The sequence below is a fragment of the Colobus angolensis genome, unplaced genomic scaffold (assembly GCF_000951035.1).
Source record: "Colobus angolensis palliatus isolate OR3802 unplaced genomic scaffold, Cang.pa_1.0 Scaffold162, whole genome shotgun sequence".
Taxonomy (NCBI): domain Eukaryota; kingdom Metazoa; phylum Chordata; class Mammalia; order Primates; family Cercopithecidae; genus Colobus; species Colobus angolensis.
The window spans coordinates 4765491-4788449 of NW_012114733.1; the positions used below are offsets into that span (position 1 = coordinate 4765491).

General features: G+C 36.9%; 1 protein-coding gene across 1 annotated transcript in view; it reads left to right on the forward strand.

The window, feature by feature from the left end:
• The first annotated feature begins 22834 nt into the window (after positions 1-22834).
• The window catches only part of PLGRKT (plasminogen receptor, C-terminal lysine transmembrane protein), a 267718-nt gene continuing 267593 nt past the window's right edge, over positions 22835-22959 (forward strand). Inside the window, exon 1 of the mRNA XM_011937318.1 lies at positions 22835-22899. The gene's annotated coding sequence lies outside the window, so the exon portion shown is untranslated. The remainder of the gene's footprint in view (positions 22900-22959) is intronic.

Consider the following 22959-nt stretch of genomic DNA (forward strand, 5'->3'; position numbering starts at 1 on the left):
CAAAAACTGAGATAATTCATCACAATTACACTGGCCGTACAAAAAATGCTTAAGGGTGTTGGAAGCAAAAGGACTATGTCTACCATCATGAAAACACAAAAGTATAAAACTCTCTGGTAGAGCAAACACGTAAATGAGAAGAGAAGGGATTCAAATGTTACCAGTACAGAAAACCACCAACTTACAATGCTAGCAAGAGAAAGAAAATAGCAAAGAATATACAAAACAACCAGAAAACAATTAAGAAAAGGACAGGAGTATGATCTCACATATCTATCTATATTTAAATATACATATATATACACACATATATATATACACACACAATAATATCAATAATCACCTTTTCCACTTAAAAGATACAGACTGGATGAATGGATTTGAAAACATGACCCAACTATATGCTACCTACAAAAACTCACCTTGAAAGGCACACAGACTAAAAGTAAAGAGATGGAAAAAGGAATTTCATGCAAACAGAACAAAAAGTGAGAAGTGGCAATACCTACATTAAATAAAACAGACTTTTAAGTCAAAAGCAGTAAAAAGAGACAAAGAAAATCATTGTATAATGATAAAGAGATGAATTCAGCAGGAGGATATAATAATTCTAAATATATAAGCACCTAACACCAGAGCACCCAAATATATAAAGATATTATTAGACCTAAAAAAAGAAGTAGACTCCAATACAATAAGAGTTGGGGCAAGGCACAGTGGCTCATGCCTGTAATCCCAGCATTTTGAGAGGCTGAAATAGGCAGATCACTGGAGGCCAGGAGTTCGAGATCAGCCTGGCCAACATGGTGAAACTCTGTCTCTATTAAAAATACAAAACTTAGTTGGGTGTTGTGGCACACACCTGTAATCCCAGCTACTCAGGTGGCTGAGGTATGAGAATCTCTTCAACCCAGGAGATGGAGGTTGCAGTGAGCCGATATCACACCACTGCACTCTAGCCTGGGTGACAGAGTGAGACCTGTATCTAATAATAATAAAATAAAATAATAGTTGGGAACTTCAACACCCCACTATCAGCAACAGACCATTGAGACAAAAAGTTAACAAACACTGGATTTAAACTGCACTTTAGATTAAATGAACCTAACAGACATTTACAGAAAAATTTTATCTAACAGCTATGGAAATACATTCTTGTCAGCACATGAAACATTCTCCAGTGCAGGCCATATGATAGGCCACGAAACAAGTCTCAAAAAATTTTAAAACTCTGGGAGGCTGAAGTGGGAGGTTCACTTGAGCCAGGGAGGTGAAGGCTGCAATGAGCTATGATTGTGCCACTTCACTCCAGCCTGGCAACAGAGATAGACCCTATCTCAAAAAAGAAAAAAAAAAAATTAAACTCAAAACTATATCAAATATCTTCTTAGACCACAGTAGAATCCTCAAACTAGAAATCAATACCAAGAGGAACTTAGAAAACTGTCTAAATAAATGGGAATTACATAGAATACTCCTGAATGTCCATTGGGCCAATGAATAAATTAAGAAGGAAATTTTTAAAAATTCTTGAAACAAATGAAAATGGAAACACAACATGCCAAAACCTATGAGACACAGCAAAAGTAGGGTTAAGAGAGATGTTTATAGCAATAAACATTTGCATCCAAAAACTGGAAAGATTTCAAACAAAAAATCTAACAATGGACCTCAAGGAACTAGAAAAGCAAGAATAAACCAAATCCAAAATTAGAAGAAAGGAGGAAATAATAAAGATCAGCGGGTCGGGCTGGAGCAGCAGTGCAGCCCTGGGACGTGGCCTCCTTTACTATTAAAATATATATATATTTCTGCTATAAAGTATGCATATACATACATATATATTTATACAAAGCAGAACAAAATGAAGGACACTAAAAAAATGCAAAAGATCAACAAAATGAAAAGTTGGTGTCTTGAAAAGATTTTAAAAATTGATAAACTGCTAAGCAAGAAAAAAAGAGAGAGGATCCAAAAAAAAAATTGGAAATGAAAAAGACATTGCAACTGATACCATAGAAATACAAAAGATCAGAGACTATTATAAACTATTCACTAAAAATCTAAAAAACCTAGAGAAAAAGGGCAAATTCCTGAACATATAACAACCTACCAAGATTAGATCATGAAGACAGAAAACCCAAATAGACCAAAAACAAGTAATGAGATCGAATCAGTAATAAAAACTCTCCCGAAAAAGAGAAGCCCAGGACCATAACTTTAAAGTCAAATTCTACCAAACTTACCACACAAATTCTCCTCATACTTTTCCATAAAATTGAAGAGAAGGGAATTCTCCCCAACTCATTCTACAATACATGCAGTATTCTTACACCAAAGCCAGACAAGAATGAAACATAAAAAAGAAAGCCACAGGCCAATATCCCTGATGCAGGTAAATACAAAAATCCTCAACAAAATACTAGAAAACCAAATCCAACCAAACAACAAAAAGATAATATACCATGATAAGTAAGATTTATCCCAGGGATGCAAGGATGGTTTGGCTCCGTGTCCCCCACCTAAATCTTGTCTCAAATTGTAAGCCACACGTGTAGAGGGAAGAACCTATAATCCCCACATGTTGAGGGAGGGAGGTGACTGGATCATAGGGACGGTTTTCCGCCCACATTGTTCTCATGATAGTGAGTTCTCATGCGATCTGATGGTTTCATAAGTGGCAGTTTCCCCTGTTCCCTCTCTCTCCTGCTGCCATGTGAAGAATGTCCTTGCTTTCCCTTCACCTCCCACCATAATTTTAAGTTTCCTGAGGCCTCCCCAGCCATACAGAACTGTGAATCAATTAAACCTTTTTCCTTTATAAATTACCCAGTCTCGAATATTCTTTATAGCAGTGTAAAAAATGCACTAGTACATGGTTCGATATATACAAAACAATAAATGAGATACATCACATCAACAGAGTCAAGGACAAAAAACATTATCAATAAATACAGAAAAAGCATTTAATAAAATTCAACATCATTTCAAGATTAAAAACTCAACAAACCAGGTATAGAAGGAACATACTTCAATGTGATACAGGCCATATATGACAAATCCACAGCAAACATCACACTGAATGTGAAAAAGCTGAAAGCCTTTCCACTAAGAACTGAAAAAGACAAGGATGCCACTTTCACCAGCCCTATTCAACATAGTATTGAAAGTCCTAGCCAGAGCAATCAGGTAAGAAAAGGAAATAAAAGGCATCTTAGCTGGAAAAATTCAGTCAAATTGTCCCTCTTTGCAGATGACATGATCTTATATTTAGCAAAAGCTAAAAACTCCACCAAAAAACTCTTAGATCTGCCGGGCATGGTGGCTCACGCCTGTAATCCCAGCACTTTGGGAGGCTAAGCAGATGTATCATGAGGTCAGGAATTTGAGACCAGCCTGGCCAATGTGGTGAAACTCCGTCTCTACTAAAAATACAAAAATTCGCCAGGCATGGTGCCGGGTGGCTATAGTCCCAGCTACTCGGAAGGCTGAGGCAGGAGAACCACTTGAACCCAGGAGGCGGAGGTTGCAGTGAGCCGAGATCGCGCCACTGCACTCCAGCCTGGGCAACAGAGTAAGACTCTGTCTCAAAAAAAAAAAAAACAAAAAACAAAAACAAAAACAAAAAAACACAAAAAACCTCTTAGATCTTATAAGTAAACTCAGTAAAGCTGAAGGACACAAAATCAACATACAAAAATGAGTACCATTTCTATACATCAATAATGAACTAGCTGAAAAAGACATCTAAGACGGCAACCCTATTTATAGTAGCTACAAAATTAAACTAGAATAAATTTAACCAATAAGGTAGAAGACCTCTATAAGGAAAACCACAAAACAGTGATGAAAAAACTGAAGAGGAAACAAACAGTCCATACTCATGGATCTGAGGAATTACGTTACAATGATCAAGCTGGTCAAAGTGATCTACAGATTCAATGCAATACCTATCAAAATATCAACTTCATTTTTCAAAGAAATAGAAAAAACAATTATAATATTCTCATGGAACCAAGAGAGCCCGAAAAGCCAAAGCAATCCTGATCAAAAAGAATAAAGCTGGAGGCATCTCACTATCTTGACTTCAAAACATATCAAGGCTATGTTATACAAACAAAACAATATGGTACTGATATAAAAACAGACACATAGACCAATATTCGCAACAAAACAGACAACTCAGAAATATATTTACAAATTTACAGCCAATGGCTTTTCAACAAAGTTGCAAAGAATATACATTAGGGAACGAACACCTTCTTCAATAAATGGTGCTGGAAAAACTCAATATCCATTTGCAAAAGGATGAAACTAGATGACTACCTCTCCCCATATATAAAAATCAACTCAAAATGGATTTAAGGCCTGAATGAAAGAAACAAAAGTATAAAACTACTAGAAGAAAACATAGGAGAAACATTCCAGATACTAAAAAAACAAAAATAACAAACGGGACTAAATTAAACTAAAAAAATTTCTGCATAGCAACGGAGTAAAGAAATAACCTTCCTTGTGAATGGCAGACAATATTTGCAAACTATTCATCTGACAAGAAACTAAAAACCAGAATATACAAGTAGCTCAAACAACTCAACGGGTAAACAAAACATTCCCATTAAAAAGTGGGCAAAAGACATAAACATTTTTTCAAAAGAAGACATATGGATGGCCAACAGGTATATCAAAAAAGGCTCAACATCACTAATTATCAGGAAAATGAAAATCAAAACCACAAGATACCATCATCTTAACCCAGTTAGAATAGCAATTATTAAAAAGACAAAATAACAGATGCTGATGAGAATGCAGAGAAAAGGGAACTTGCTGTGGTGGGAATATAAATTAGTACAGCCATTACAAAAAACAATATGAAGATTTCTCAGTCAAAATAGAACTACCATATGATCCAGCAATGCCACTGTTAAGTATTTATGCAAAAGAAACAAAATAAGTACATGAAAGGGATATTTGCACTTCCATGTTTATAGCCACACTGTTAACATTAGCAAAGATATGGAATTAACCTAAGTGTCCACCAACAGATAATCATTTCAACTGAGTCAGAAAAAAACATCTGACAAAACTCAATATCCTTTCATGCTAAAAATACTCGACAAACTATGAATAGAAGCAAACTATCTCAAGATAATAAAAAGGCGATATGTAAAAAACCTATAGCTGGCTAGGCGTGATGGCTAACAGCTGTAATCCCAGCACTTTGGGAAGCCGAGGCAGGTGGATCACCTGAGGTCAGGAGTTCAAGACCAGCCTGGACAACATGGTGAAACCCTGTCTCTACTAAAAATACAAAAAATTAGCCAGGCATTGTGGCAGGCACCTGTAATCCCAGCTACTTGGGAGGCTGAGGCAGAAGAACTGCTTGAACCCAGGAGGTGGAGGTTGCAGTAAGCCGAGATCACACCATTGCACTCCAGCCTGGGCAACAGAGCAAGAAAAAACCAACAATGACAACAACAAAAACAAACAAACAAAAAACAAAAACAAACAAAAAAACTTGTAACCAGCATCAAACTCGGTGGTGAAAAGATGGAAAGCTTTTCCTCTAAGGTCAGAATTAAGACAAAGATGCCCATTCTTACCACTTCCATTCAACATAATACTGAAAGCCCTAGCCAGAGCAATCAGCAAGGAAATGAAATAAAATAAATCTAACTTGGAAATGAGTTAGTAAAATTATATGTTTGAAGATGACAGACATGATCTTATAGAGTATCTTATCTTTAGAGTAAAGACTCTAAAGATTCCACAATAACAACAAAAAAACCTATTAGAATGAAAGAATTCAGGAAAACTGCAGAGTACAAAATCAACACAGAAAAATCAGCAAACCATAACATCAAAAATAATAAAGTACTTAGGACTAAACATAACCAAGTAGGCAAAAGACTTCTATAGTGAAAACTGCAAAATATCACTGAAAGAAATTAGACACAAATAATTGAAAAAGTATCCTCTGCTCATGGATTAAAAAATTTAATACTGTTAAGATGTCAATACTATCCAAAGCGATCTACAGAGTCAACGTAACTCCTTTCAAAATCCTAACAGCATTTTTAACAGAAACAGAAAAATCCATCCTAAAATTCATATGGATTCCCAAGAGACCTCGAATAGACAAAACAAACTTGAAAATAACAAAGTTGGACGTCTCATATTTCCTGACAGCAAAACTTACTAGTAGGCTATGGCAATCAAAATACTGTCGTACTGGCATAAAGATATACACATATAGACCAACAGAATAAAACACAGAGTCCAGAAATACACTCTTGCATAAATAGTCAAATTATTTTCCACAAGGCTACCTAGACCATTTATGGGGGAAAAGGAAAGAAAGTCCTTTCAACAAACAGCATTGGGAAAACTGGATATCCACATGTAAAAAAATAAAGTTGGACCCTTATCTTATACCATATACAAAAATTGTCTCAAAATGATCACAACTCTAAACAGAAGACCTCACCCTATAAAACTTTTAGAAGAAAGCACAAGGCAAAAACTTCATGACTTTGGATTTGAAAACAATTTCTTGGATATGATACTGAAAGCACAGGCAACCAAAAACATAGGTAAGACAGACTTCATCAAAATTGAAAATGTTGTGCATCAATGGCCACTACCAAGAGGGTGAAAATGTAACCCTTGAAATAGAAGAAAATACAGTCATGTGTCACTTTAACAAGAGTGGATAAGTTCCAAGAAATGCATCACTAGGCAATTCTGTCATCATGTGAACATCACAGTGTGTACTTACACAAACCTAGATGTTACGGCCTACTACACACCTTCGCTATATGGTATACCCTATCACTCCTAGGATACAAGCCTGTATAGCATATTACTGTACTGAATACATAAGCAATTGTGCCACAATGGTCAATATTTCTATATCTAAATACATCTAAACATAGAAAACGCAATGCATTGCACTATATAAAATTTATATTGTCACTAGGCAAGAAAAATTTTTCAGCTCCATTAGAATTTTACAGGGCCACCATCGTATATAATGCAGTCTGTTGACAGAAACATCTCAAAACGCCATTACGTGGAGCATAACTGTATTAAAAACCACATATCTGATAAAAGATTATACCCAGAATACATGAAGCATTACAACTCAACAAAAAATAACCCAAGAAAAACAATGGGCAAAGAACTTCAACAGATAGTCCTTCAAAGAAGGCATATAGATGACTTACAAGTACATAAAAGATGCTCGATATTAATAATCACTGGGGAGATGCAAACCAAAACCATGAGATACCACTTTGGACCCAATGGAATGGCAATCATCAAAACAACAGAAACCAAGTACTGGCAAGGATGTGAAGAAATTGGAACCACTGTATTGCTGGTAAGAATGTAAAATGATGTAGCACTGTGGAAACACCATATATGGCAATTTCTTAAAAATAAAAAAAAAAAAGCAAAATTTCTCAAAAAACAAAACAAGAAAACAGAATAACAAAATGAAACAGCAAGTCCACTTCTGGGTATGTACCCAAAAGAAGTAAAGCAGGGATCTGGATATTTGTCTACCCAAGTTCACAGCAGCATTATTCACAATATCCAAGAGGTAAAAGCAGCCCATGTGTCCATCAACAGATGAATGAATAAAACAAAATACAGTATGTACATATACATTGGAATATCATTCTGCCTTAAGAAGGAAGGAAATTTTGGTACATGCTACAGCATGGATAAAACATAAGACATGCTGAGTGCAGTAAGTCAATCACAAAAAGACAAATACTGTGTGGTTCCACTTGTCTGAGGTACCTACACTAGTCAAATTCATAAAGACAGAAAATACAATAGTAGTTTCCAGGGACTGATGGGATGAGAAAACCAGGAATTACCGTTTATGGTGCATGAAGTTTCAGTTTGGGAAAATGAAAATGAAAGTTCTGGATACTGATGGTGGTAATGGTGCATGACAATGTGAACGTACTTAACACTGCAGAACTTTGCAAATTATATATCTGCTAAATAATTTGTATCAAGGATATATAAAGAACTCTTACAACTCAATAATAAGAGAAATATTCCACTTAAACAAAAATGGTCTGGGCATCGTGGCTCACACTTGTAATCCTAGGTCCGAGGATGGGAGTTTAAGATCAGCCTGGGCAACTTATGGAGACCCTGTCTCTACAAAATTTTTAAATAAGTGAGGCATGGTGTTGTGCACCTGTAGTCCCAGCTACTAGGGAGGCTGGGGTGGAAGGATCACTGGAGCCCAAGAGTTTGAAGCTGCAGTGAGCCAAGATCAGATCACTATTTATTGTTTGTTTGTTTTTTAAATAGACAAAGGATTTGAATAGATAATTAACTACATAGGTATAGTGAAATGGCTAATAAGATATATAAATGGAGTAAGATATATAAATAGCTAATAAGCACATGAAACCATGACAAACATTTTTTAGCCATTAAAAAAATACCAAATTAAAGCCACAAATATGACACCACTGCAAACCCTCTAGAATGGATGTGGAGAAACAGAAACTTTCATACATTATTGGTGGGATTGTAAAATGCCACAGTCACTTTGGAACAAAGTTTTGCACTTTACTAAAAAGTTAAACTTGCCATATGATTTAGTAGTTGCACTCCTAGGTATCTCTCTAGAAGAACAACATTTATTCACACAAAGACATGTATACACATGTTCACAGCAGTATTACAATGATTCAAAATGAGAGTATTATTCATAGTGACTCAAATACTCTCAACTGGTGAATGCAGATAAAAATGTGGCACACCCAACTAATGGAAAAATATTCAGCAACAAAAAGGAATACTACCACACAGACATAGAGTGTGAAATAATAGGTGTCAGACTCAGAAGGATGAGAAGGGGATAAAGGATAAGAAGTTACTTATGTGTACAATGCACATTCTTTAGCTGATGATTACACTAAAAGCCTAGACTTCACCACTGTGCAACATATCCATGTAAAAAAACTGCACTTGCACCCCCTAATTTACACATATTTTGAAAAAAGAAATATTATGACCTGGATGCACCCAAAAACATTATGCTCAATGAAAACCAAACACAAATGACTATATACCATATGATTTCATTGATACGAAAATTTCAGGAAGCTAAATCCAGATGGACAAAAGTAGGCCAAGGTTTTCTGAGGCTGGAGTGGGAGAAGAGGTTGATGACAAATGGGCATAGTACTTTTTAAGGTTGATATATATATGTTCTAAAACTAGATTGTGATGATGGATGCACAACACTATAAATTTACTAAAAATCAATGTACACTTAGATGTATGTTTATGCACCTCAAAGCTCTTAAAAATTTAAACCATAGCAAATTCTGCAGTATATCTACAATAATATCCAAATTTTCATACATAAATTTATGTACGATTTATGGTTGAAATAAGGTAAACCACTTGGGGGACAGTAGATTTGTGACAGCAACTCAAAGGAAAGCAATTGTAACTTAAAGGTAAGAAACCTCTCTGATTCTAACCAATTGATCCCTGCTCATTAGTAAGAAATCTGAATAAAGAAACTGTCTCAGTTTGTGGCAGGTGTAAATTCCAAAATATTTTTAAATTGTATCTTTACTATATTTTTTCTGATTAAATAAATTGCCTAACAAACTAATACAGGTGGAACACTTTAATGCAGGTCCTATACCACCATTTTAGATGACATACAAATACTGAAGTAAATAATCACACATGAAAAAAATCTTTTTCAACTCCTCTTCAATCTTTTTTATTTAGGTAAGGAGAATATCTGAATGAGGTGCTAGTTTATTTCTAAGCACTTGCATGAAAAGGGCTAATTGTCCTTTTTAACAATGGAATAAGAGTTTGGCAGGAAACTGTATTTTTCATAACTTTTTTTTGAGAAAGGGTTTCACTCTGTCACCCAGGCTGGGTTGCCATAGTGCAATCATGGCTCACTGCAGCCTCAACCTCCTAGACTCAAATTACTCTGTAGTCCATCAAAATTTAAATAGTATACAGTCACCAGATTAGCTGAGACCACAGGCATGCACTACTATAGCCAGCTAATTTTTTTATTTGTATTTTTTATAGAGACAGGGGTCTCCCTATACTGTCCAGACTGATCTCGAACTCCTGGGCTCAAGTGATCCTCCCACCTAGGCCCCCAAAAGTGCTGACATTACAGGTGTGAGCCACTGTGCCCAGCCTTATAAAATTGTTTTTACTGTATTCCTTCATAATACCTTCCATTCATATAAATGGTACTAGATTTCCATTTATGGTGAAAGTATAAATTCATTTATTTTGAAAGAGAATTTCAAGTTTAAAAGTTACAATGAACAGGTAGTATGAGAACAGGGCAAAAGTCATGAATGAGAAATAAAAAGAATTTAAATTTGGGAAACTTTGCTCACTATGATGTAAAATACCTAGTCCATGGTAAACTCCAGATAAATATTTAACTATAATATGGATTATGTTAATGATTCATAAACACCTGAAGATGACTGCCAGGCACTGGCCTAACAGAACGCACTGTGGTCCTGTGCTTGTGGTAGCCACAGAGGCAGATTCTCCTCTGCCTGTGGACAGGGGAAAAAGTGGGAAGAACTTTGTGTTGTGGTTTGAGTGCCAGCTTAGCCACAACAGAACAGAGTATCAGGCAAATTGCTAAGAATTTTGACGCCAATCCCTGGCTTCCAGACAGCATTTCTGGACTGGCCTGGGGTTTGGGGAATGAGACACTCTGAAGGGAAGGACACAAACCTGGCTGGCTTTGCCAACTGCTGATGGTAGAGCCTTAGGGCCTGGAGTGAACATAGGTGGCAGCCAGGTGGTGGTGACAGAAGGCCTTGGATGAGACCCAGTGCTCTGCTGGCTTCAGGTCTAACCCAGCTTAGTTTTAGTGGTAGTGGCAACAGGGGTGCTTGCAACAACACATCCCTAGTTCCAGGAGACTCAGCACAGAGAGAGACTCCATTTGTTCAGAAGAAAGTTAAGGGAAAAGAACAAGAGTCTCTACCTGGTAATCCAAATAATTCTTCCAGATTTTATCCAAGACCACCAAGACAGTACCTCCGAGTCTGCAAAAACCACAGCATTATTGGGCATGGGGTCCAAGTCCCTTCGAATAACTGGAAAGACTTCTCAAGAAGGACAGGTACAAACAAGCCCAGACTGCGAAGACTACGATAAATACCTACCTCTTCGATGCCCAGACACCAATGAACATCTACAAGCATCAAATCAAGATCATCCAGGAAAACATGACCCCACCAAACAAACTAAGTAAGGCAGGGACCAACTCTGGAAAAAGAGAGATAGATATGTGATCTCTCAGGCAGGAATTAAAAATAGCTATGTTGAGGAAAGTCAAACAAATTGAAAATAACACAGAGAAGGACCTCAGAATTCTATCACATTTTAAACAAAGAGATTTAAATTTTTAAAAATCAAGCAGCAATTCTAGACTTGAAAAATGCAACCAATAAACTGAAGCATACATCAGAGTCTCTTAAAGAAGAACTGATGAAGCAGAAGAAAGAATTAGTGAGCCTGAAGACAGGTTACTTGAAAATATAGTCAGAGAAGTAAACAAAAGAAAAAAGAATAAGGAACAGTGAAGCATGCCTAAAAAATAGCATCAAAAGGGCAAATCTAAGAGGTACTAGGCTTAAAGAGGAAGTAGAGAAAGAGACCGGAGTAGAAAGTTCATTCAAAGGGATAAGAGAGAACTTCCCAAACCTAGAGAAAGATATCAGCATTCAAGTATGAGAAGGTTACAGAACACCAAGCAGATTTAACCTAAAGACGACTACCTTATGGCAGCTGGGCACAGTGGCTCACGCCTGTAATCCCAGCACTTTGGGAGGCCGAGGCGGGTGGATCATGAGATCAGGAGATCGAAACCATCCTGGCTAACACGGTGAAACCCCATGTCTACTAAAAATACAAAAATTTAGCTGGGCATGGTGGCAGGCGCCTGTAGTCCCAGCTACTCAGGAGGCTGAGGCAAGAGAATGGCGTGAACCCAGGAGGGAGAGCTTGCAGTGAGCCGAGATTGTGCCACTGTACTCCAGTGTGGGCAACAGAGGAAGACTCTCGTAAAAAAAAAAAAAAAAAAGAAGACTACCTTATGGCATCTAGAGACTCTCAAAGGTCAAGGATAAAGAAAGATCCAAAAAATGGCAACAGAAAAAAAAAGAAACAAATAACATACAATAGAGTTCCAATATGTCTGGTAGCAGACTTTTCAGTAAGAACTTTACAGGCCGTATTTCAACAATATATGGAAAGTGCTGACAAAAAAACAAACAAACAAAAGCACTTACCCTAGAACAGTATATCCAGTGAAAATATCCTTCAAGCATGAAGGAGACATAAAGACCTTCACAGACAAAAAAAAAAAAAAAACCTGAGAGTTCATCAACACTGGATCTACCCTACAAGAAATGCTAAAGGGAGTTGTTCAATCTGATAGAGTATTTAATGACCAAGAAGAAACCATCAGGGGTACAACTCGCTGGTAATAGTAAGTACATAAAAAACACAGAAGAGCATAACTCCTTCTACTTGAGTAATTTACACACCACAATTACACTCTTATTTTATAACTTTAAATAAATAACCTAATGATGTCTCTTATAAGAGTGTTATTGTAGTGTGTAAACTGCTCTTAAGTAGAAAGACTGATGAAATGAACCAATAAAAAATTACTACAACTTTTCAAGACAGTACAGTAAGACATAAGAAACAAAAAAGTTAAAAAGCAGAGGGATGAAATTAAAGTGTAGAGTTTTAATTACACTTTAAACACTTTTTGTGTGTTTGTCTGCTTATACAATCAGTGTTGTTATGAGTTTAAAATAATGGGTTATAAGACAGTATTTGCAAGCCTCACAGTAAACTCAAATCAAAAACACACAACAGATACACAAAACACAAAAAGCAAGAAATTAAATCATGGAACAAGAGAAAACAACCTTCACTAAAAGGAAGACAGCAAGTAAAGAAAGAAGACCACTAAACAACCAGAAAATATATATCAAAATGACACAAGTCCCTACTTATCAATAATAGCATTGACTATAAACGGACCAAACTCTCCAATCAAAAGATAGAGAGTGGCTGAATGGATGAAAAAACAAGATCCACTGATCTGTTGCCCACAAGAAACACACTTCACATACAAAGGTATGCACAGACTGAAAATAAGGGGATGAAAAAGATATTACATGCCAATGGAAACCAAAAGAGCAGGAGTAATTATATAAATACCGACAAAACAGATTTCAAGACAAAAATTGTGAGACAAAGCATGTCATTATATACTGAGAAAAGAGTCAATCCAGCAACAGAATATAACAATCATATGTATATATGCACCCAACACACTCAGATATATAAAGCAAATATTATTAGGGCTAAAGAGAGAGCTAGATCTCAATATAATAGCTAGATCTCAATATAATAGCTGGAGATTTTAACAAGAACAATTCTGGAAATCATACAAACACTTGGAAATTACATAATATTATGTTCCTGAATGACCAATGGGTCAGTGCAGAAATTAAGAAGCAAACTGAAAACTTTATTGAAACAAATGATAATGGAAATACAACATACCAAAAGTTATGGGATACAGCAAAAGCAGTACTAACAGAGAAATTTCCTGCTATAAGTACCTACATCATAAAAGAAGAAAAAATTGCCGGGGACAGTGGCTCACGCCTAAATCCTAGCACTTTGGGAGCTGAGGTGGGCAGATTGCTTGAGCTCAGGAATTTGAGAACAGCCTGGGAAACATCTCTACAAAAATTAGCTGGGCACGGTGGCATGCAACTCCCAACTATTTGGGAGGCCGAGGTGGGAGGATCACATGAACTTGGGAGGTTAAGGCTACAGTGAGCTGAGATTGCATGACTGCACTCTAGCCTGGGGAATAAAGTGAGACCCTGTCTCAGAAAAGAAGAAGAAAAACTTCAAATAAATAACCTAATGATGCCTCTTAAACAACTAGAAAAGCAAGAGCAAACAACCTAAAATTAGTAACAGAAATAATAAAGATGGAGCAGAAATAAATTAACTTGAATAATCCAAAAGACTAAAGAAACAAAAAGTTGCTCTTTAGAAAAGATAAACAAAACTGACAAACCTTAAAAGAGAAAACCCAAATAAATAAAATCAGAGATAAGAAAGGAGACATTACAATTGATACCACAAAAATTCAAAGGATCATCAGAAACTACTATCAGCAACTATATGCCAATAAATTGGAAAATCTAGATGAAGTGGATAAATCCCTAAGCACATACAACCTACCAAGATTGAACCATGAAGAAATTCAAAACCTGAACAGACCAACAGTGAGATTGAACCTGTAATAAAAAGTCTCCCAGTAAAGAAAAGCCCAAGACCCAGTGGTTTCACTGCTCAATTCCAACAAACATTTAAAGAAGAACACCAATACTACTGAAACTGTTCTGAAAAATACAGGAGGAGGGAGTACTTCGAAACTCATTCTATGAGGCCAGGATTACCCTCATACCAAACCCAGACAAAGACACATCAATAAAGAAAACTACAGGTCAGTGTTTCTGATGAACATTGATGCGAAAATCCTGAACAAAATACAAGCTAACCAGATTCAACAATATATTAAAAAGATCATTCATCATGAACAAGTGGGATTTATTCCAGGAATGCAAGGATGGTTCAACATATGCAAATCAATCAGTGTGATACATCAACAGAATGAAGGACAAAAACTATATGATCATTTCAACTGATGCTGAAAAAGCATTTCATAAAAATTCAACATCCCTTCATAAAAAACCTCAAAAAACTGGGTATAGAAGGAACATACCTCAACATAATAAAAGCCATATATAACAGACCCATAGCTAGTATCATACTGAGTACATAAAAACTGAAAGCCTTTCCTCTAAGATCAGGAACCCGACAAAGATGCCCACCTTCACTACTGTTATTCCACACAGTACTGGAAGTGACCATTAACGGATGGATAAAGAAAATGTGGTACTTATACATAATGAAGTACCACTCAGTTATTAAAAAAAAAAAAAATGAGATCTAGTCATTTACAACAACATGGATGGAACTAGAGTTTGTTATGTTAAGTGCAATAAGCCAGGCACAAAGAGACAAACATAGAAAGTTCTCACTTATTTTGTGGGATCTGAAAATCAAAACAATTGAACTCACAGTGAGAGAGAGTAGAAAGATGGTTACCAGAGGCTGGGAAAGAAAGGTAGCCGGGGGGGATAGGAAGGGAGGTGGGAACAGCTAATGGGTACAAAAAAAAGAGAATGAGTATGACCTAGTATTTGACAGCACAACAGGGTGACTACAGATTGCAGTGAGCTGAGATTGTGCCACTGCACTCCAACCTGGGCAACTGAAGTGAAATCCTGTCTCAAAAGAAAAAAAACACACACACACACACACACAAAAACAAACACCTACTGTGTTCTCACAAAAATTAAAAAACTAAAACTTAAAAATAAATTGCTATGCCACACATAGGACAAATACCTTAAATTCATTAATATTAAAAATGTTTATTAAACATCTTCTTTGTACAGGCACTATAGATAATACAAATCAAAATAGTTTCTGTGCTCCAGAAATGTATAATCTAGTTGGAGAAATAAAGCATAAGTGCAAAACTTACAATATAAAGCAGTAGTTCAAAGGAAAAGGCAAAATTGTCTCTGAAGATGACATGATCTTATATGAAAACCCTAAAAACCACCAAAAAAAATTTAGAACTAAGAAATGAATTTAGTCAAGTTGCAAGATATAAAATCAACATACAAAAATAAGTCGTGTTTCTACACAAGAACCATGAGTATTTAAAAAGTAAATTAAGAAAACATGGCTGGGCGTGGTGGCTCATGCCTATAATCCCAGCACTTTGGGAGGCCAAGGCAGGCAGATCACCTGAGGTCAGGAATCGAGACCAGCCTGGCCAACATGGTGAAACCCCATCTCTACTGAAAATACAAAAATTAGCCGGGTATGGTCGCAGGCACCTGTAATCCCAGCTACTCAGGAAACTGGGACAGGAGAATCGCTTGAACCCGGGAGGCGGAGGTTGCAGTGAGCTGAGATTGCTCCATTGTACTCCAGCCTCAGTGAAACGAGTGAGACTTTGTCTTAAAAAAAAAAAAAAAAGAAAAAGAAAAGACAACAATACCATTTACAGTAGCATCAAAAACACTAAATACTTAGAATACATTTAACCAACACTAAACACTATAAAATGCTGATGAAAGAAACTGAAGAAGACACAAATAAATGGCTGGATATCTTATGTTCATGGATTGGAAGAATTAATATTGTTAAAATGTCCATACCATCCAAACCAATCTACGGATTCAATGCAATCCCTATCAGAATTCCAATGATATTTTCACATAAATAGAAAAACAATCTAAAATTTATACAGAACCACAATAGCCCATGAATAGCCAAGGCCATCTTGAGAAAGAACAACAAAGCTGGAAGAGTCACATTACCTATGTGTTAGTCCGTTTTCACACTGTTATAACAAACTTCCCTGAGATTTGGTAATTTATAAAGAAAGAGGTTTAATAGATTCAGTTCCGTAATGGCTGATGAGGCCTCCGGAAACTTATAATCATGGCAGAAGGGGAAGCGGGCACTTGTTACATGGTGGCAGGCAAGAGAGAGACAGCATGTGTAGAAGAACAGTCAAACACTTATAAAACCATCAAATCTCATGAGAACTTACTATCACAAGAACAGCACGGGGAAAACTGACTCTATGATCTAAAGACCTCCTACCAGGTCTTGCCCTCCATACATGGGGATTATAGGGATTACAATTAGAGATGAAATTTGGGTGGGGAAACAGAATCAAACCATATCAACCTGATTTCAAAAGCTACAGTAATCAAAATAGTATGGTACTGACATAAAAAGAGATACACAGACCACTGCAACAGAATGGAGTCCAGAAATAAAACCACACGGCATATATGGTTAATTAATCTTTCACAAAGTGCTAAGGATGAAGAAAACATATCCTGCAACACTGACTTTTCAACATCATAAACAGTGTTGGGAAAACTGGATATCCACATGCAAAAGAAGGACACTGGACCCTTTTCTTACACTATCAACTCAAGAAGGATTAAATAGGGACGGGGAACGGAGGATGGTTAATGGGTACAAAAAACAGAAAGAATTAATAAGGACTGGGTGTGGTGGCCAGATCACTTGTGTCCAGGAATCTGAGACTGGCTTGGGCAACATGGCAAGACCCCATCTCTACAAAAAATTAACTAGGCATGGTGGCACACATCTGTAGTCCCAGCTACTCAGGACGCTAAAGTGGGAGAACTGCTTAAGCCCAAGAGGTCGAGGCTGCAATAAGCCATGATCGTGACACTGTACTCCAGAGTGACAAAGTGAGACCCTGTCTCAAAATAGTAATGATGATGATGATGAATAAAATCTAGTATTTGATAGCACAGCGGGGTGACTACATCCTGTATCAAAATATCCCATATACCCCATAAATACACAGATTTATGTACCCACAAAAATTAAAAGAAGAAGGATCAAAGACTTAAATGTAAAACCTGAAACCATATAAATCCTAGAAGAAAACAGGAAAAACACCCTGACATCTGTTTTCATGATGGCATTCTGGATGACATCAAAAGCACAGGTAACAAAAGCAAAAATAAACAAGCAGGATTACATGAAATTAAGTTATTGTACAGTAAACAATCAACAATATAAAAAGGCAACCTATGGAATAGGAGAAAATATATACATCTAAAAGGGCGCTAATATCCAAGATATGTAAGGAACTCATACAACTCAGTAGCAAAAAGCAAAACAAAACAAAACAAATAACCTAATTTAAAAATGGACAAGAGATCTGAACAGATGTTTTCCCAAAAAACAACCAATGACCAGTAGATGCTCAATACACTAATCATCAGGGAGATGCAAATCAAAACTATAAGATATCTCATACCTGTTAGGATATCTATGATCAAAAAGTCAAATTATAACAAGTGTTGACAAAGATGTGGAGAAAAGGGATCCCCTCCCTGTACACTGTTGATGGGACTGCGAAATGGTACAGTCATTATGGAAAACAGAAGTTCCTTAAACTAAAAACAGGACTATCACATGATCCAACAATCCCACTTCTAGGTATATATCCAAAGGAATTGAAATCAGTATCTCAAAGAGATATCTGCACTCTCATATTCTTTGCAGCATTATTCAAAGTAGCAAAGATATGGAAACAACCTAAGTGTCTGTCAATAGATGAATGGATAAAGAAAATGTAACACACACACATACACACATGAAATATTATTCAGCCTTTAAAAAACAAGGAAATCCTGCCATCTGCAACAACATGGACGAAACTTAAGGACACCATACTAAGTAAGCAAGACACAAAACAACTGCATGATCTCATATATGGAATATAAAGACGTCAAACTCATAGAAACAGAAGAGTAGAACAACGATTGCCAGGGGCTAGGAGGTGGATGAAATGAGAGTACTTCGGTCAAAGGTACAAATTTTCAGGTATGAGATGAATACGTTCTGGGGACCTAATGTATGCCACAGTAACTATCATTAATAATGATATTTATTTCCATAATTAACACATATCATATACTTGAAATTCGCTAAGAGAGTAGGTCTTAAGCATTCTCATCCCACATATAAAAAAAGAGGTAACTGTGTGAGATGGTGGATCTGTTAATTAGACTGACTGTGGTTATCAATTCACAGGGTAGATCCAAGTATCGCACAGTACACCTTAAATATATACAATTTTTACTTGTCAATTATACCTCAACAAAGCTGGTAGTAGGGGGGAAGCAGCAGTTCATCAGAAAAATGAACACTTATGGTTATGGTAGGTAAAGAATGACTCATAAAGAAAGGATTTCAACAGCAGTTAAAGGATGGATAATATTCGGACAGGCAGAAATGAGGCAAGAGAGCATTCCAAGAAGGGAGTGTCTGTGATATCAAACTAAGGAGTTTGAACTTCATTCTCTAATCAACAGCGAACCCTAGAAGACTTCAGAGCAGTGAATTTATAAAGAAGGCTCTCTGGAGGCAGTGAGTAATAGAGTTAAAAGGGTGAGAAATGGGAATGCTGGGAAAATACAAATAAAATGGTCTTCCTGAGGTCACACAGTTAATCATATACCTGATCCAAAGCTTGGTTCTTTTGAAAGATCATTGTTTTTTTTCCCATGATTAGCACACCAGTGGGAACTAAGTTTTTGCTCAGGATTACTAAATGACATACAATTTATTTTATAAGCCTAGCAATTATTTGCCCATTTCAGCTTTTTATTAGCTACCTACAACAGTGATAACTCACAAGATTTATATTAACACACTAACATCTTTACACAGTTCACATATAACATGTCTCTTCATCCCTTTTATACACATCTGTATTTTACAGTTGGTGTTCAAAAATACTTCTGAAGGTAATTTAAATGTTTAAAGTCAGTGACGTGAAAAATGAGATATGATTATACATCTAATTTAGAATGGCTACATTCAAAGATATCATTTTGATGTTCACATATATAGACTTTCATATTCACAGTTAGTATATTAAAGGAGTAATTCTGGGCCCCTAGTACAATACAAAATGTAATTCATCTCACACTACACCTATGTCAATCATAAATCATAACCTACCTTATATAGCAGTTTCATCCTCAAAGCTGAAACTAGTCCTTTTACAACAACCTTAGCAGAAATGTATCAACCGCCCCTAATAAAGTTCTACCTCTACCACCCCAATGTAGCCTACACATATTGAGCTTTTTTAACACCTTTTTGGGGGCTCCAAAATGTAACACTGGGGCTCCAACATAAAAAAGCTAAGTGACATCTAGAGGCTCTATTGTTCATAAACAACACTATACTGTATTTCTCAACTTCGGTGTAGGAAATAATTATTAAGAGATATGAGTCTATAACAGTGGAATTTCAAATACCTACTTATAATACAGGACAGTAGGTATAAGTAGTACATAAAAGTTCACTAGAAGACTCATATAGTGTACAGTTAGAGACTTTAACAGAGATTCACAGTCTTATGAAGCATCATTGTACACATACAATTTCCACAATTCTTTTGAACATTAAAACAACCAGCTTAGATGACCAAACGACTGTCCCTTCTTCCATAAGGCTAGTTGTCTCTCTTTACAACCTATCCCTCCTAAGAGAGCTTGATTTACTAAGTGAGCCCTAACAAAATTTCAAGTAAGCAAATCTTGTTTTATCATCTCTATGAGCATGTCTCCCTGCCTTCAAATGCCCTCAAGCAGCTGTTAAGACTTCAACTCTGTAGAATCCTGTAGATCTTCAAAATATTAACATAAAATTACTTGCATCTACAGCCTCTCAAAAGTCAAAGCGTTTAGCAGCTCCATTAGAACTTTTAAAACCAATTCACTCTAAATTATGGAAGTATAACTGACAGCCCTTTAATTTACCTAACGGCATTTTCACTTTTAAATGAAGTGTGTTAATCTAAATTTATTTTAACTTATATACTTTCAGGAAGTTTAGAAATTAGAAAATCAAAATGAAAACTTTCATACAGAGTAAGAAAGCGCATATCCCAGGAAGAGAAGATTGGAAGCTGGAGTCTAGCATCAGTATCCCACTCACCTAGGCATGTAATCATACACCTTATAATCACTTGGTTCAATACCTGATTTTTTTTTTTTTTTGAGACAGAGTCTTGCCCTGTCGCCAGGCTGGAGTACAGTGGTGGAATCTTGGCTCACTGCAACCTCTGCCTCCTGGGTTCAAGCGATTCTCCTGCCTCAGCCTCCCGAGTAGCTGAGACTACAGGTGCACGCTACCACCCCCAGCTAATGTTTTTGTGCTTTTAGTAGAGACTGGGTTTCACCATGTTGGCCAGGATGGTCTCGATCTCTTGACCTCGTGAATACCTGATTTTTTTTAAATGACGACAAAGCTGGTGCCCAGAGACCAAGGTTAACCACTCATACTACAGTACTATGCAGCCTCCTGTAAGGTATCCCCCATTTCATTTCACTCCAGACCTCTAAACCCATGGGTTCCCTACAGCCTAACTTCTGCACACTGGAACTTAATAGTAGTGGTCCCTGGACTTCCGTGGAAAAAGGAAGCTGCATGTGAGGTGAGAATTTGAAAGAAGAGTATAAGTAGTTTAAATTCCAGGACTGTCTTGGATTTCTAGATGTGGTATCTAACTCCAAAACCAAACAATGGACATTCTTAAGAATATTCACAATGTCCCTAAATTAAAGCAAATTTTTGTGCTCCTCTTATGGGGGAATAAAGTGGTTTACAGGCTTCTGGTCAATTCATACTGTTTACTTTTATTTAAAATTAACTTAGGTCTGCCTTTTTAAAGGTAAGAAAAGTTAAATTTTAGACGTAAAGTCTAAATTTGTTACATTCAAAAGGAATTATGTACTAAATTCAAAAGACAATTTAAATTCAAGTTCCATTTTTTCTGCATGTGCTTTTAAAGTTAATAGTTATATACATCTAAACAAATTAAAAATCATTCAGCTGGCATATACATTGTAAACGAGTATCTTATTTAGGAACCAGATGATACTTTATAGATATATGTGTATATATTTACACGTTTATATATATATACACATACATACATATTCAAAATACAATCAACCACTAGACAAAATAGTCATATTATTGGTATTATGATTTTATAAGTTTGTTTTGTTCTGATTTGCATTTGAAAATTAGATCCGCCAAAACTTGATGGCAAATAGTCTGATTTACAGCCCAACTATGACAGTCACAGGAGACACCAGAATTACCCGTCACTAAATCCCATCACCAGTTTTACCAGGGATGTGGGTGAGGACGGTCAAGGGCATTACAGGCAATCGAATAGTAACACACAAAGATTTGGGGATTTTACCAAACTAAAACCAGTATTTCACGAAGATCTAATAAGGACAAGGTCACAACCTATCCCACATGGTCAAATTAACTTGGAAAGGAGAAAACCTTCACTCTGACATCGATTGGTACTGCCTTCTTTGGGGAGAAAAAAAAGCATTTTTATACTCTGAACTCCGTCGTTCTCATTGACAAAGTTATAGCAGTGTTTGTAGAGAGTAGGGAGTATCCCATCCACCACTTCTTTCTCGTATCTACTCAATACAAGAAAGAAAAAGATAACCAGGACTTAAAGCAAAAACAATTCAGTTCCATGCTCCTCCCAAGCCTTATTATTTCCAGGTGTTATAACTGGGAGTTGTGCGGACAGATTTGAGTTGTACTTCCGCTCCTTTAACCCCCTACTCCAAAGAGTCCAAGAGCAGCAGCAAAGAAAAAGACCAACTCGAAAGTGGGGAAGGGATGTTGGTGTTAAAGAGGGGAGTTAAATAACCAGACCTTTAGTTAAGAATAAAGAATTCAAGCTGTAGTTTCTAGAAATAATTTATTACAGGCCTGTAAAGTCTGGCGCTGGGTAAAGCCCAAGAGGCTTTCCCTAACTCCAAAACAACGACCTTTAAAGGGAGGGAGGGTTGGGGCACCATAGCAGCCGGATTTCTAATTGTGGAAAGTTTAAACAAATTTGTTCCTCGGGGAATGGGGGAAGGGAGGGAAGAACAAGTCTGGGCTCGGCCGGGGAGCGTGCGGAGTCTGCACAGCGCGGCCGTGGGTCCAACGTGGGGAGGCTCAGGGATTTTCGGCAGCAGCGACTTCATCCACCCCGGACCGCCGGCTGGAGGACGTGCCCGGAGCTGGCGGGTACGTGCGGCCAAGTCGGTGGAACGAGGACGCGGACGGCGAAGGCAGGTGGGTCTGGCGCGAAGGGGCAGGGGTCCCGGTCGCTGGGTGGAAGTTGGGGGTGGGACG